Here is a 12,948-nt window from a genome sequence, read left to right on the forward strand (position 1 = left end):
CTATCACAAGAGTGCAGGAGGAGCCCTGCTAGTACAAACTAAAAAAAGGCTGATATAGGCCACATTCACACCACACATTTAAAGCGCGATGGTACGACTTTAAAGAGGCCTGCCTTCCCCCAAAGGATCCTGGGAGCTGTAATTCAGGCATAGGCAAACTCGGCCCTCCAGATGTTTTGGGACTACAACTCCCATCATCCCTAGCTAACAGGACCAGTGGTGGGATTTGTAGTCTCAAAACATCTGGAGGGCCAAGATTGAGGAAGCCCGATGCAGGATAACCTTAGCCTTTCAGGCTGATTGAAAACAACAGCATACAGAACAAAACCAAGTTTGCCTATGCCTGCTGTAGTTTAAGGGTGCTGAGAGTTGTTAGGGCACTCCTCTTCCCCACACAGAGCTGTGGGGGAAAGGGGAGTCCTATCAGCACGAGCCAACTGTCAGGGATAGTCCTGCAACATCTGGAGGACCACAGGTCCCCCAATGCTGCCTTCAGCCAAGCTTCCTTAACCTCGGCCCTCCAGATGTTTTGAGACTACAATTCCCAGCATCCCTGACCACTGGTCCTGATAGCTAGGGATCATGGGAGTTGTAGGCCACAAACATCTGAAGGGCTGAGGTGGAGGACGCCTTCCTTAAGCTCTGTAAGGGCGCCTTTCAATAAAGCCAGACTTGATTGCTGGGTGAAATGGAAAAGTTGTAGCACCAGGTTATAGGCAACAGCTTCAACTGCATTAGTGATTTTATTTCTGTTGGGCAGTCAGATGTGATGCTCTTTCGGAGTCCTGACAGAAGAATTTTTACACCAGCCCCCACCCCCATCTCACCAATTGCCTCCCTGGCAAAGTGCCACCTGCCCGCCTGGAATTAGTGCCACCATGGTGTGTCGTTTCAGGGCTTTGTGGGAAACTAAAAGAGCAAGCACCCTGCAGCCTCCTGCCAGCTGAGGTAAATTCCAAGCACGGGGAAGCAGGCAGGTTGGCCCAAGGCAACACAGGCAGCAGCATCCGTGGAGGGTTGGCAGCCACCCAAAGATGCCAGGGCTTCCTGAAACTACAGCAGTGCAAGTGCTACGGATCTGGCCCAACTGCTGCCAAAGCAGGACCCTGGGATCAGAGAGCAGGGCTTGCTGAGAAACATCGACGCCTTCCAGAATTATGAGAAATGTCCGTAAGCACATTTGTAACCTCTTAGAAAGCAATGCAAGAGGATTCTGGGGTGGGCTGAAGAACCTCAGGCCTGGGGGATGAATGCTGCTGTGTAGTCCTCATAACACTTCCTAGGCCACACACCCTCTTGTCCAGGCCTGTTTCACCTCCCAAGGGTTTTTGGCTGGCTGCAATGGGTCCTTGAGTGCTGATATTGCTTTCTGCATGCCTGGACAGAGGGTACAAAGGTGTGTATTTGTAGAAACTAGCCAATAATACAAAGGGAAATTTTACATTTGTTGCTCCACCCACTTTTGCCTCTGGCTCCTCCCACCACTGCCATGTGGCGTCCAAGTGGTTTCTCAGAATGGAATGTGGCCCTCGAGCTTCTCCACCCCAGAACTAATGTATATGTACGAGTAACCATAGATGGCAAAGCCATTCCCTCTAAACCATGGTCACTTGTCAGTCAGCTGATGTCAATGGGTGATGTCAGCTGATCGTTGTTGTTTAGTTAGTCGTGTCCGACTCTTCGTGACCCCATGGACCAGAGCACGCCAGGCACTCCTGTCTTCCACTGCCTCCCGCAGCTTGGTCAAACTCATGTTCGTATCTTCAAGAACACTGTCCAACCATCTTGTCCTCTGTCGTCTCCTTCTCCTTGTGCCCTCAATCTTTCCCAACATCAGGGTCTTTTCCAGGGAGTGTTCTCTTCTCATGAGATGGCCAAAGTACTGGAGCCTCAGCTTCAGGATCTGTCCTTCCAGTGAGCACTCAGGGCTGATTTCCTTAAGAATGGATAGGTTTGATTGTCTTGCAGTCCATGGGACTCTCAAGCGTCTCCTCCAGCACCATAATTCAAAAGCATCAATTATTTGACGATCAGCCTTCTTTCTGGTCCAGCTCTCACTTCCATATATGTCAGCTGATAGTGGGGTTCAATTCTGCATTGGCTGTGCATGCCAGTTCCCTGCTTAGACCCTTGCAGAGATCAGGCTTGGAGTCTCTGCTCATCGTCTGAGCACAGATGCTGAAGCAGACTCAGCTGAAGAGTGGAGCATTCAGTCCTGCCAGGTGCTGCTTCGCCAGTGTGTTTCTTGCAGGAAATGTACTGACAAAGCAGGTCAACCTCCCCTCATCCCTGCAAGTTAACTTTGATAGGTGAGTGGGACTGCCTGATGCCAGATGACTGACAAGTGATTGGCCCTACCTACCTGTGAAAGTTGGTCCGTGAGGTGAGGTGAGATAAAGATCTAGTGCAGTAGGCCCAAAAGGCCACCCCCCCAAATATAGACAGACACTTGGGATCAGCTTTGATGGACCCATCACTGATTCACTCGCAGAGGTATTAAGAAGAGTTGTCAGAAGGGTCCTGCATGACTGCTACACGAGATAAGCAATCTGAAGGGAAAAATAAAGTCCTTCAGTTAAAAAAAAGTTTGTTTATTCTCCTTTGTAAAAAGTATTAGGGGCTTTAAAAAAAATATTGGTTTCTTTGCCTTCCACCTTGTTTTTTGTAAATCACTCTGGAAGCTCTTTGAACAGAAGTATTTTCAATAAATTTTTTTTAAAAAAACCTTGGAAAGAGGTCCAGTGCTCATTGAACCAGACTGGAATTATGAGCTGGGGGGAAGGTTGTACATATATACATATCTCCCGCAAAAGGAGGAACATGAACTACACCTCCAGATAGTTAATGTACTTTGACATCAGGTAGAAAACGGCTATTTGATATGTAGGCTGCACCCACAAGGTATTAGTGGTATACCAGCAATTACTAACAGTTTGCAAAGAGTTCTACGCCTGCAATATTCTGAATATTATTTTTGTTTCCAAATGCTTTCATTTCTGCAGCAGGCTTTATAGATAATGAAATCTACTACAGGAGAGGGATTGTGAAGCGTGCCATCTCTTTAACATGATGCGCAGGTTAATATATGCAGGCTGAATCTAAAACCGGGAGGACAGCAGCAGAGGTAGAGAGCTTTATCCCATATTTCCATACGTAGAAAGCAGGATGCATTCTGGAACCATAATAATTGCTCACAATGGGGTGCAGGGGGTATGAGGTGGTTAAGGCACAGCAGGTGGGCAGCTAACGTAGGCTCCACTTCTGGGAGCATAGCTAGCGTGCAGCTTATTAAAAAACAGCCTGATGGGGTCAGTAGCCCAGTCTCAGAATACCACCCAAGAACAATTCAGTTTTAATAGCTTTTACTATGTATTTCATAAGCATGCCCATTGAAATTGAGTCATCAAAGCCTCCCGATTCCTCCAAGACAGATTTTAGCCCGAGAGCTTGGAGTAATTATCCCACTGGATGTAAGCCTGTGTAGCTATTTCAACCTCGTTCATCATTTCAAACAGCTACATACTCTGCCTGCTAATTTCATCAGATGGATTAGCCTCTCTTACTTGTCTATCTTTTTTTTTTTATTTCTGGGGGGTGAAATATTGCCTTTTCCCCATTTTAATAAGCTGAGCAGGCATGCACCGCTGCACCGCTTCTGACTCCTATTTCTTTCAGCTCAGGGAATGATCTACTGAGGGAAGATGTGAGAGTAAATGTGAAGGTGAAAAACTTGACCACTCTTACCTGCAGGCTCAAACCAGCTGTTTCAAGCTGTCTTAAAAAAAACCCCAGTAACAACACATTGGTTCATCTTTTTTCATCTGTTCCACATATATACATAATGGTTGGCTTTCAAATTGTTTTTGCTTTTACTTTTTTTTTAGTTTCTCTTACGGGAGACAGATAATCACATTGCAGGAAGCTGAAGTTGATAACGGAGGGTTGCAACTCAAGCAGCAGTGCAATGCTTAACTACTCAGAAATAAGTTCCACTAAAGTGCAGAAGGCTTATGCTCAGGTAGGAAGTGGGGGGGGGGAGGAGAGAGAAACTGACATTTTAAACTCAATCCAAAACAATATTAGAACCAAAATGCCTTTGAAATTTGCACTTCTCCTAGTTTTCTGATGCTGTTCTCTAACCAAAAAGTCTTTATGCATATATATGGGAAAGTGTGCACAAATATGAAAATTTTGTTGGAAATGACATATATTAAGGGAAATTGATTGAAAGAATGTGTGTATTATTAAAATCTGCATATGAAAATGTGTTTACAGTGGTACCTCGGGTTAAGTACTTAATTCGTTCCAGAAGTCCATTCTTAACCTGAAACTGTTCTTAACCTGAAGCACCACTTTAGCCAATGGGGCCTCCTGCTGCTGCCGCGCTGCCGGAGCACGATTTCTGTTCTCATCCCAAAGCAAAGTTCTTAACCTGAAATACTATTTCTGGGTTTTTGGATTCTGTAACCTGAAGCTTATGTAACCTGAAGCGTATGTAACCCGAGGTACCACTGTATTAGGATAAGTTTGCACCAAAATTTTCATGATAGTTTTTTTTTTTAAGCAAACTGATGCAGAAATGTGGATAATTGAATTTATGACCAGACAAATGAGAAACTGAAAGAACTGAAAGGGACAGATACTTCCATCTTTACTCCCAGGCAACCGGGTATACACAGAACAAATTTAGTTGGTCTCTAAGGTGCTACTGGACAATTTTTTATTTTATTTTTTTTATTTTGAGTGTAAAAAAAATGTTAAGTAATTAATCAAGCTTAGGTTGGTTGAATTGGCCGTGCTATGGCAATGTTAACCCTAGTGTACCAGCTTCCCAGCACTGCAAGGCAATAGGTTCATCTATTTCAGTCAGTGCTTCTTAAATCCTGGGGGGTGCAAATGAAAATGGTCGGCACGGTGAATTTTGTGTCAGTTCAGCAGATTGGACTTGATTACCTTTGCATTGCTTCGAGACTTAAGAGTCCGTGCCTCTAATTATGGGTTCCAAAATTTATGAATGGCAGGCATGTATCTTTAAAGCAGAGCAGGTTCTGCTCTGTAGGGAGCCATCTCAGTGCCACCAAGAGCAGAAGATGACGGCAAACTAGAGTTGAAACTTTCAGATAAATAGTTGGAAGTTCCATTGCTATTGCTGCCTTGTGAATCCATATAAGTGTTTGACTTAATACTAATGATCTTGATACTGGTACTGAACCATAACTAATGTTACAAATTTGCAAAAATTAAAAGAACATCACCTAAAATATCAATGAGTCCTAAGATCAAGGTCGTTGCAAATGATATGGATCTTGTCTAACTACTTGGATAATTTAGGTATAATTGAAGGATCTCTTTCCAGCATTTCACCACTTCCTAACACTGGTTTTTGCCTTCCTGCTGGTACAGGCTCCAGTTCAGTTTATTACTAAAAAGGACTTTGATTTTAGTATATTAACAGTCAGACAGCATCCCTTCCCACAAAATTTGTTATTTCTTTCTTGCCCATGAGTAAATAAAGTGTGTTTCCTCTCCCCACCTGATGACCACAATTTACACTATTATTTACACTTTTGTGTATTCAATGATTTGCACTATTCATGCTCCCTCCGTGGGCCAGAAGCACAATTCATGTCAACAAGGAATCAGGTTTACAATCAATCCCTCTTCACAAGGAACTCTGAGAATTGTAGCTCTGTGAGAGGAATAGGAACCTCCTAACTCTCTGCACTCTTAAGGAACAACAGCTGCATCTCGGCGGTTGCCTCCATGGCCCAACCCCCCCAAAAAATCAAAAAGCTGTGCAGAAGCTCCACACCCAACACCCACAGAACCTGGACTTCTGCCTACCTTGACTTGAGAAAGGAAATCCATGCTTTATAATACTGGACTATGTACATTGTAACATAGGAAGTCGCAGTGTGCACCAGCCCCAAGATTTGATTCACTTCAGGAAGTGGTACAATCTGTTCTGAGTCACTCCATAGTCTGTCCGATTCAATTCATGCTTCAGGTTCAAAGCAGCTTCATTAAAAACAAAGCTCCATTTCCCATATTTCGCTATTATGGAGAATCAAAATATGGCTATAACTTTTTCCCTTCTTGAAAGAAATGGATGAAATGTACAGCCTAGCAGCCACTCCAGAGTGGATTAACCCCACCAAATTGCAAGCAAATACCTCCAGGGTTTGGGGGTCTGGACTCTTTGATTTATTTATTTTTAGAAGGAGGAACAATCTCCTTCTTGTTTTATTTTGGGAGAACTGCATGGAATTTGTAGCCATGGTTGCCCCTTTGGAGTGCACAAACCCTACCAAATCGCAGAAGAATAGCTGCTTTTCCTGCAATGACACCTATGACAGTTTGAAGTGTGCCTCACTTACGTGTGTTTTGTGGGCAAGTTCTCTGCAATTGCAGGCATGAGAAAGGTGCTCTTCAGTAGCATACCTGCCGTATTGCAGAAATGTAAGCCCAGGATTAGCTTTTGTGCTATATGCATTTAAGGTTGAATGGGGTGAAATAAACAGGATTCACTTTCCTCCATGTCCTTTTGCTTTGTTTATTGAACCATTGCGATTGGAGAGCCACGGCAGGAATTTCCTCTATTTGAAAATGAGACGTGTTGCTCCTAAAGGAGTTCTCTTGCCCCTCTCCCTCTGAACCCCTGCCCATGTTTCCCTTATGCTTTGTTAATTTTGCTTCTGGTAGGAAGCTCCAACCGATAGTTTTTCTCTGGCAAGACACACTATCATGTTCACTTTATTCAGGGTTGTTGTTGTTGTTTAGTCGTTTAGTTGTGTCCGACTCTACGTGACCCCATGGATCAGAGCACGCCAGCCACTCCTGTCTTCCACTGCCTCCCGCAGTTTGGTCAAACTCATGCTGGTAGCTTCGAGATCACAAAATGCCATTAGGGACTCTTTGGTCCGTGATCTGCAATGCATCGTGGTAGCTGTGCTTTGTACTATCAATGCTGCAAATCACCCACAGATCATCTGATACCTTCCAACATTTCTCCAATGAAAATAGGGATGCCCTAAGGAAAAGTGAAGGGACGCGGGTGGCGCTGTGGTCTAAACCACAGAGCCTATGGCTTGCCAATCAGAAGGTCGGCAGTTTGAATCTCCGTGACTGGGTGAGCTCCCATTGTTTGGTCCCTGCTCCTGCCAACCTAGCAGTTCAAAAGCACGTCAAAGTGCAAGTAGATAAATAGCTACCGCTCTGGTGGGAAGGTAAACGGCATTTCCATGCGCTGCTCTGGCTCGCCAGAAGCGACTTAGTTGTGCTGGCCGCATGACCCGGAAGCTGTCTGTGGACAAGCGCTGGCTCCCTTGGCCAGTAAAGTGAGATGAGTGCCGCAACCCCAGAGTCATCCTATCGGTCAGGGGTCCCTTTACCTTTAAGGAAAAGTGGGACATTCTGGGATCAAATCAGAAACTGGGATCCAGAACAGTCCCTGGAAAATATGGACACTTGGGGGGTTTGTCATTCTCAGTTTTCCTCTTGCCTTGGACTTTGCACAGATCAGTTGCATCATGGCTAACAGGAAGCTGCTCTGTACCAACTCACACTATTTGGCCATTTACTCCTCTCCAGTGTCTCAGGCAGAAGTACTTCCCATCACCTGCTTCCATGATAATTTTTACTGGAGATGCCAGGGACTGAACCTGCTGTCTTCTTCATTTAAAGCATATGCTCTGACACTGGGCTATGGCCTTTTCCCGTGAGAGCTCCCACATGCTCTGTGCCTGGGGTGGACTGGGACTAGTGCACTTACTTGGCTCCTGGTCTGCTTGGGCATCCAGGGGCTGGATTGTGCTTCTTATTGATTGGTTAGTCTTAATTGCAGGTGGCTAAGAGAACTGATGCAAGATGAAAGGGAAAGCATGACTTCACAATGCCTCCGAGTGACATAAACCTTACAAACAGAATAGCCAAGTTTACAGTAAGCAAGAAAGATGGCTAGGGTTAACTCAATATAATAGAGTGGGCTTTCAATCAGAGTTAAAATATGTCTTTTAAATGCAAATAAAGAAAAATGATGGGCATTCACGTGATTGACAGCCTCTCCAAATAGAAGTGTTGCTATAATTAAGCAATAATGTATGAGTGAGTGTACATTATGACAAATTGGAAGTTCGGCTGATTAGATTGAGCATATAAACTGTCAGTATAATTATCACATTTTAATCATTTTTCTCCATTTTTTTTATAACAGCATTGTCTTCAGACTCATTTGGTGCTTATTAGATTGATATTCTAAGAGGAACCGTACAACATAAAACATGTCCTTTAACAGGATGAACTTTAGATAAGACTTCAGGTATGTCTATAAACATTTATAATGGTGGCTGTTGTGCCTTCACATCCTTTTTCATCCCGTGTGCCATTTAATGCCAGGCGCGTGTCCCTTTGATCATGATAGAATATGCTCAGCTTAAAATTCCATCGTGAAATATGGCAGTGGCCTACAATGAAATGCAAAGCATGGAAGCAGTGTACACATGAGACAGCCTTGGCTAACCTGGTGCCCTCTAGATGTTTTGTAGTGCAGCTCCCATAACCCCCAGCTGGCATGTCTTGGATCTAAAGGGCACCATATGGTTGAAAGGGCTGTATGTGTTTAGCCTGGAGAGGAGAAGATTAAGCAAAGCAATGATCATGGTCATCAGCTACAATGGTCTGTTTAATGTCTCTAGGAAGCCATAAGGAGCAGTCATTTGAAGTGTTGGAGCAAAGTGTCATTGGTACACTGATGACACACAGCACTATTCTATTGAGTCAGAAGAGGCTGTGTATTGTCTGGACTGTTGCTTGGGCACATAGCTTTCAACTTTCAGATTTGAAAATAAGGGATCAGCAGCCTCACCTGTCCCAGGCACTCCTGTCTTCCACTGCCTCCCACAGTTCAAACTCATGCTGGTAGCTTTGAGAACACTGTCCAACCATCTCATCCTCATGGTTCAATGTTACTAGTGAGCAAAGTTACCCAGTCAGAATTTGACTCTTGGTCCTAACTTTTGGGGTTAAGTTAATTTTTAGCTGTCCATTAATACTGACAAACCGTATCTCCCATTCATCTCTCAGATCCCCTTGTAAATCTAAAGTACTGACCTCACCACATCCTGCGGTAAAAAAATTCCCCAAGTTAACTACACATTGTGTGAAGGTAAGTGTGTGAAGCTACAGCATTCCTACTATCAGCTTAAGTGACACATTCTCTCTCTCTCTCTCTCTCTCTCTCTCTCTCTCTCTCTCACACACACACACACACACACAGAGAGAGAGAGAGAGAGAGAGAGAGAGTAGATCCCCTCCAATCCAAAGGCCAGAGGCAGAAAGCCCAGCCAGCAGCCAAACAAAGCCTCAAGCGGTGGTTCCCACAGTGCAGCAACCCGGCAAAGGGATACAGCAGCAAGGAAAACCACACCGTCACCTCTCCGCTGGGAAGCGCTGAAGCAAAGGCGAGTCCCCAGGCAACGCGGCCGATTTGATCGGCACAAGGCATGCAAGCTCCACCCCCCAGTCCTTCTCAGACTCCGTATTGGTGAGCAACGCAGCCGAGCAACGCAGTTGAGGAGCCTCCCTGGCCAGCAGGGAGGGAGAGGAGCTGCTTCCTTTGAAATCTGGGAAATTTACGGGATATCAACAATCCGGGATAGCAGCAGGAAATGGCGCTGGAATAAGGGATTTTCCCACCAAATAAGGGAAGGTTGACAGCTATGCTTGGGCACAGTGGTGAAGTGGATGCTAATAAGCAGAGCTTGAACCCAGGGAAGATGGAAGAGGTTCTCATGTCTAGGAGTATTGCTAGTTGTCTCTCTTCTGAATGGGGCTGTATTCCCTTTGAAAGAACAGGTTTGGAGTTTGTGTGTGCTCCTGGATCCATCTATTCATCGCTGGAGGCTCAGGTTACCTGATGTCATGGACTGGCTAGATACAGGGGAGTAGTGGGGAGTAGGGGAATAAGGCTTCTGCTTCTGCCACTGCTTCTGGACATGTCTTTGCCACAGACTCTCCTGTTCACTATACCCTGTTATATCTTCAGCTTCCAACACCTCCTCTTCCCAGTCTTCTCCCTCTTCTCCCACTCATCACTGCCCTACCACCACTCCCTGGGCTTTGAGCCTTCTTCCCTTAGGGGTTCCCTAGCTGGTGCCTCCCACAATTTCTCTGCATCCAACCAGCCCATGATACTGGTTTCAGCTTCCTCCTTATTAATCCCTATAGAAAACAAGGAGCAGGAAGGGGGGGAAACTAGAATTAGATGGCTTCATCTGTCATTGGCTATGGCTCCACCTGCTGTTGACCTTCCTACCTTCTGCCATTACCAGTCTCAATGGGCAGTAGTAGTACATCATTCAGAAGGAAAGGTTCACTGTGGATGTCCATCACAACACACTGTCCAAACTAAATATTTTGGGGGAGAAAGGGAAATGCTATTTGTGCCTCTCACCCCTTCAAAAGATGGTTACTCTGTCTGGTATAAGAACCAAGATAGGTGGACAACAAGAGAGCTGGTTTGCGTGGGAAGAGGACCAGTGAGTTGAAGCGCATGATCTACATAGCTTTGATCCAGAGAAGAACATGGCGGACACGTGTCTTTGATTAATAACTCTCTTATTTCACATTAGGTGCTGCTTCTGCAGTTTTTTTGCCTTCTGGTATAGAAATTGGGGGGGGGATTTCCATGTGGAATGGGCAGGTCTTCCCTCTGCTCTGGATTGGGGTGGTAAGCATGGGAGATCAGTTCTGCTTATTTTCATAGAACTGAGTGGCATTCGCCAAATGGAACGAAACGAGGAACAAGTTCTCTTTCCAGAGCAGTTCTTCAAAGTAACTTCCCATGCACGTGTACAATATTACTCTACAGATTTGCTATTGAAATGAAATACTGCAGTGACCTTTTTAATTCCCCTGATTTTTTATAATCTTTGAAATTTAGCACAACAGCAGGAGTTTAATCATATTCACTGATATAAAAGCCAAAATAAGGCACCTCTACATTCAATTAGAGATATGACCTCCAAGGTGCCAGACTCTTCAGAGATTCTGTGAATGTCTCCAAGGACAATTACATCAATGAGGCATGGGGCTTCCTCCCCTCATTTCCTTCATCGCAAGGCAATCCTATGCATGTTTACTTAAAAGGAGGTCTCGCTCAGTTTAGTAAGGCCCACTCCCAAGCAAATGGGCATAAAATGGCAGATTTAGAGCCAAACTACATGTTGTGTCACTAGTGTGTTTTATTAGTGTGCACACTAATCAAAGCAGGCATTCTGCCACCAAACCCCCAAATAAGGGCTGCAGGATAGGATTAATCCTTCCTCCTCTCCAATTGTTGCTAAAAATCCCCCAAGCTGCTACCCCCCCACCCCCTCGCTTGCAGAGGTGTGCCTGCAAAAGGGTTCTCGGTATTATTACTATCATGATTTATTAATGATATCATATAATTTACTTGATATACCGCTAATGCCAAAAATTGCATTCTAAGTGGTTTACAAATATAAAACCAGTTATAGAAGCATTAACATATCAGCACCCATAACTAAAATATGCAATAAAGCAAACCCATTTCTTATAGCCTGCTAGTAAATTTGGCACAAAAATATTGACACGGTTGTTATACTGTATAACAAAATTTTAAAGTTTGGAAATGAGGTCGCTGTGATGATGATGATGATGGTTAAATCCACATAGCTGTGTATGAATCTATCTCCATTTTACTTTCACATGTGTGTGTGTGCCCATGATTTTTGTAAACCACTTTGAGGTTTTTCAAGTGGTATCTAAATTTTAAGAAGTAAATAATAATTTATAAGACATGATTTAATTCTGATGTTTTCCGACGGTGTAAATTTAAAAGTAAAACATTTACCAGGATCCATATTTCCCCACTAGAGTTCATTCTTATTTTTCCATGTTGGAAGAGTCACAAAAGATAAAGCTTTGCACACAGTTTTGTTCTGTATGCTGTTGTTTTCAATCAGCCTGAAAGGCCGAGGTTATCCTGCACCAGGCTTCCTCAACCTCGGCCCTCCAGATGTTTGGAGACTACAATTCCCATCATCCCTGACCACTGGTCCTACTAGCTAGGGATTGTGGGAGTTGTAGGCCAAAAACATCTGGAGGGCCGAGGTTGAGGAAGCCTGTCCTGCATTTTGGTGCTCCAGTAAGTAATGTATCAAGAATTACATATGGCTTTTATATGAATCTTGGTGCCTCAGTACTGAAAAAGCTTGGCACTTATAAAAAAGTGTGAGATGGATTCCATTTTTTAAAAAAAGGTGTGTGGGGGGAAGCAAGTTTGAAAATAGACAACAAAAGGATTCAGGCATGCAAGCAAGAAACATGCAAGTAGAGTTTTTTAGTCTCACAACAACCCTGAGAAGTAGACTGAATAGAAAGCCAGAGACTCAGAATCAAAGAACTAAAGAATTGGAAGGGACTCTGAGGGCCATCTAGACCCACCTCCTATGATGCAGGAATCACAGCTAAAGCATCCATGACAAATGGTCACCCAACCTCTGCTTAAAAACTACCACGTTCCAAAGGAGTCCGTTCCACTGTTGAACAGCTTTTACTGTCAGAAAGTTATTTCTAAAGTTTAGTCGGAATCTCTCTCAAGAACAGGAGAAAACAAGCTTGCTCCATCTTCCACGCGACAGCTCTTTAGATATTTGAAGATAGCTATTCTATCTCTTCTCGGGCTTCCTCAACTGTTCCTCATAAGGCTTGATTTCCAAAACACTGGTTGCCCTCCTCTGCATACATTCCAGCTTGTCCATATCCTTCTTAAATTGTGGTGTTCAGAACCAGACACAGGACCCCAGACCAAGGCAGAATATAGCAGTACTATTAATTCCCTTGATCAGGGCACTATACTTCTGTTGATGTAGCCTGGAATAGCATTAGCTTTTTTGGCTGCTGCATCACGCTGTTGACTCATGTTGG

This window comes from Podarcis raffonei, chromosome 3 (genome assembly GCF_027172205.1).
Source record: "Podarcis raffonei isolate rPodRaf1 chromosome 3, rPodRaf1.pri, whole genome shotgun sequence".
Lineage (NCBI taxonomy): Eukaryota > Metazoa > Chordata > Lepidosauria > Squamata > Lacertidae > Podarcis > Podarcis raffonei.